Genomic DNA, 5,170 nt, shown 5'->3' on the forward strand with positions numbered 1-5,170 from the left:
TAAATTTTGTACGAAAAAATTGCTATTTTATATTTTATTTAAGATTGAAACTACTAATTTGAATATAATGCAAGAGAAAATTTTCTTTGAATCAAAAATGTAATACATTAATAGTTTAAAAAATATGTGATATTAAATATACTATAGCTGTTCCTTGGCTGAAATCATATGCCGGAAATATTTTGTTTGATAATATAGTATCAAGTATTATAGAAATGAAAATTTATCGAAAAAATAATTAAAATTAACATAGAATTTATATTAATTTTTTTATGTATAAGATTTTATAATTTAAGTTTTTGTATTTTTTAATAAAAAATAATTTAATTCTAAGATTATAACTATAATAAAAAGAAACAAATATATATAATTATAGTTAATTAGTTCAAATTAAAAGAGATAAATATATATTTGTACATGATTGTTAATTAATATTATCGAAGAATATAATTAATTTTAATAATTATTGAAAAGTAAAGAATAATATAAATTAATTTTTTGTTGACATGTTTCGATTTTAAAATAAATAAACAGAGTTTTTTTTAAGAAAAAGAAATAAAGATCTAAATATTTTACTTAACTACTTCACTATTATAGTTAGTAAATAGTTAGAATATTAAATAAAAATAATATTTTAGAGCTTTAGAGCTTTTAGAGCTTATTAGAGCTTTAGAGATAAAAAATATATTTTATATACATATATACACAATGTTTATGAAAAAGAAAGTGAGAACAAAAAGTAAAAGAAAATAAAAATTCTAATAGAGATATTTATTGGGCATTTATATCTGTTTATTAGAAAAGATATTAATATAATAATTAATGTTTAATTTAATTAAAGAAAGTCTCATTAGTTATATAATGAAAAAAAATCTATGAATATGACAATAAAAAGAAATAAAATAGTTTGTAAAAATATGAAAGATTTTGTTTTAACAATAGTATATAGAAGAAAATATATCAAATAATAGAGAATTCAAATTTTATAGAATAATAATTATAATTATAAGAGAATGTATAATTATAATGTATAATTATAAGAGATTTAGAAGATTAGACCAATAAAGTTAGTTATAAAATCAAGAAGAAAACAGATATTAGAATTTCGACAAAAAAAATAATAATATGAAATAATGACGAAATAATCAAATATTTGAAAAATATGATTAATAATAATATGATTAAGAATCTGAAGTAATGATATAAAAAAATATGTAAATCATATTTATTAAGGAAACTTGAAGTGATGATTTTAAGAATATTGATTATTTATTGAAATAATTTTGTCAAATAAAAAATTTTAATTAATGTCTTGTTATCCTATGATAATCATTATAAAAATGATATTTCGGATTTTGTGGTATTATAAGCATTATAAGCAGGCAAAACTTATTAGAAAATTAAATCGTAGTTTAATAACAATTTGATGTAGAATTTTATAAATGAAGAAAAAATATTTATTGCTATTAATTGGTGATTAATCTAAAAAATAAAAAATTGAATTAAAAATTATAATGTATTTATAATAGATATTTAAAAAATAGATGCTTGAAAAATATATAAATAGAATAATATTGCACGAAAAATAAAATAAAATTGAAAAAATCATAATGTTCGATTTTTAATATTGAGATAATTACAATTTTGTTCAAATTTTAATATCTTTTTTCTTATTTTAATAAATAATATTTCATTTCAAACTTAATAGTAATATATAAGTAATAGTAATAAGTAATAAGTAATATATATCATAACATCATAAAATTATACTTCTTTTAAGTCTTTTTAATTAAAATATAGTTTTAATTATTATATATTTTACAATCTTTTAATTAATATACATTTCAATCCAATCAAAATATAAAGATAATATATCATATAAAAAATAAAAAAAACTATATTTTAATTATCAGAGATATTTTAACCTTAAGTTTAATTTTTATTAAAAAAAAATAGATTTTTTATAGGAAATATCGAAATATATTAAATAATGTATAGAAAATTATATAATTCCATTTAAAAAAATGAAATTATTTTTCATATGTTCTTCATGTATAAGTTTAATTTATTTATAATTAATTAATTATCAATTTAACTTATCAATAATAAAAAAAAAAAGTTGATTAAATTATTTTCCTCTCAAAACAGAATAAGTTTCGTATGAAGCTTTTTTTAATAATCAATAATTCGAGAAAATATTTAATGATTAAAATGGGATTATATATAATATATGTTATCTAAATATAGTAATATATCTTTTCATGAAAGATAGAAAAAAATAATAAAAGTAGGAAAAAATATTTTTATAAAACTTCTTAAGTATATATAAAAAAAATACAATATTATACTTGTCATAATTAAGATTTATCATTATTAAAAAAAATTGCATATAAAAATATAAATTTCATAAAAAGAAGTATCTTCTATATAATATTAAATAGGATAAAAAATTAAGACACATAGATTTTAAAAATTATTTTTGTTATCATTTATCAATAATATTAATAATAATCAAACATTGTTATACATTAATGGCAATATTATATATAATCAATATGTAATAGAATTGATAAAAAATTTCATATATCTTACAAAAAATTTTTTCTAATCAAAAAATTTTAATGAAATTTTGTGAATATGTAAAACATATATTAACAATATATGTTTATATAATATATAGCGTATAAGATATATATTTAAGATATATATTTAATATACTTTTTAATATATGTATATAAATTATAATATATAAATATGTCATTACAAATATACAAATATATTATTAAAATATTAATATTTTAATAATATTTTTTAAAATTATAAAATTATAAAATAAACAATTTTTTATTTCATCTAATTGTCTGAGAATTCTTCATAGAGTACAATAATTTTTCAATATGAAAATATTACGTATCGAAATAAAAGAAAAATATATAGAAAATCTTTTGTAGCTAAGAAAAAAATTATAAACTAATTAATGATATTCGATATGATAGTTTTCAAAGTGAAGAATTACATCATTTTAATTGAAATAAAGAATTGTTTATAATTTTGAAAACATTAATTTTTTAATATATTCATATATTTATTAGAATTTTTTTTCATTATTTAGCAAATATTATTTATAGAAATTATAAATTTTTTTTTATAACGAGAAATTTTCTTTAGAAATTAAAAGGAGATAAGATCAACGATGAAAATTTCAGGTATTTAATAACTATGTAATATTGCATGGATTTTAAACAAATATAAAATTGACTATATTTTCGTGATTTTTTTGCATTAATTCTGGTTTATTAATTAAAAAATTGATTTCTGAATTGATATTTAATGCAATTTCATAAATATTCAATTAAATTTAAGTCTGAAGATTAACTTAATTACATTTACATAATTATATTACTATTTAATTACACTTACATTTTGTTACGTTAAGGAAATATGTTTTAATTAATTTGAAAATAAGTGTTCTATATTTTAAAACATTATTTTTTTTTGAATAATAATAATCAATTTATCAGTTATTAAGGAATTAAGGATTTTAAAATATTATTATATAAAAATATTAATATAAAAATATTAATATAAGAATATTATTCCATAAATAAATTCTAATTTTAGATTAGATAAATACATAAAGATTAATCTAAATATTTTATATAACAAAAATCTTATTTATCAGAATTGTTTAAATTCTATATAATCTGCAACAAAATGATAGAATATTTTATAATTTTTAATATTCTTCAAGACTAATGCAAAAAATAATAATTAAAAGAGATGAAATTTTATTGGTAAATAAAAATATATATAATCACACAAGATTATATATATATATATATATATAATCACAAGATTTTTTGCCGAAATATGTCGTTTTGAAGATATTCCATTGTAACTAATATAACTAAGAATCTGTTGAAAACTATTTATAGATATCAAGACTGTCCATTAAATATTTAACAGTGAGAACTTTTAAGACTAAGATAATTATATTAATTTTATCTATATTATGTATAATACTAAAAAATTTTTATTAATATTTCAAAAACATTTGAAGCTAAAATTTTATATTTAAAGTTTCTTATTCTTCTATCACTCCTTTAAATTTAGTGTCATTCAATTATTGGAGTTTTTTTTCCAACTTTTTATATAAAGATTAAGATTTTAGGACTTTTAAAGAAATTAAATTATTGAAATGTTAAATCTTTATTTGGGATAATTAAATTCAAAAATTGAATACAAATCAATTTTATTTAATATTGAAATACAATCAGTTTCATATCGATATATTTATTTCTATTTTTGAGAAATGATATATAAATATAAATTTAATAATTAATAATTAATATCCATTATATTAATTAATTAATCCATTATATTAAATATCTGTTAATAAAGAACTTTCTTTTTTATGTTATCTGAGTTATTTCTCAATTATAGATTTATGCTTACGTAATAATCAACAAATAAATTATATAAAAAAATTTCAATTTTTCATATTATTATTATTTACACATTATATTTTTTCTTTTACATACAAGGAATTTACACAACAATTCGAAATTTACTATGAACGTATGCTAAATGTAATATTTGTTTATCTACCGTGTTTATACGGTATATAACACTAAGAAATGGCGATCGCATACTATTTCACGTATTCTAAATGCATACTTATAAATTATAAAATTTAATGTAATAATATCGAAATACTATTTTTACGTTATTTTTTAAGAATAATTCGAAAGCTCAGACCCGACTATTGATTATATGCAAAGGAAAAAGTTGTTAAAAATATTTTTTAATAACATATAATAACGAACAAAAAATTCGTATATTTTTTAAAATGGAATAACTTTTTTAAAATATTTGATTTAAAATTTAAATCAAATAATTTAATTTTTTATTATTTTATTGTTGAATTTGATATTAATTTAATGAAATTTAATGAAATATTAATAAAAGAAAGATTAATTTACCAGATATATAAGAAAAATTTTTATAAATTGTTATTGTTTGGAATTGTGAAAAGAGGAAAGTAAAGACCATGACTTTTTTTTCTGAGTTTATAATGAAAATTTGTAAACATACTTTTATAGATCTATAGATAACTTATATATATATAACATAAAATTATATATATATTATGTAATGTAATTATATATAT

The sequence above is a fragment of the Apis dorsata genome, unplaced genomic scaffold (assembly GCF_000469605.1).
Source record: "Apis dorsata unplaced genomic scaffold, Apis dorsata 1.3 scaffold_943, whole genome shotgun sequence".
Classification (NCBI taxonomy): domain Eukaryota; kingdom Metazoa; phylum Arthropoda; class Insecta; order Hymenoptera; family Apidae; genus Apis; species Apis dorsata.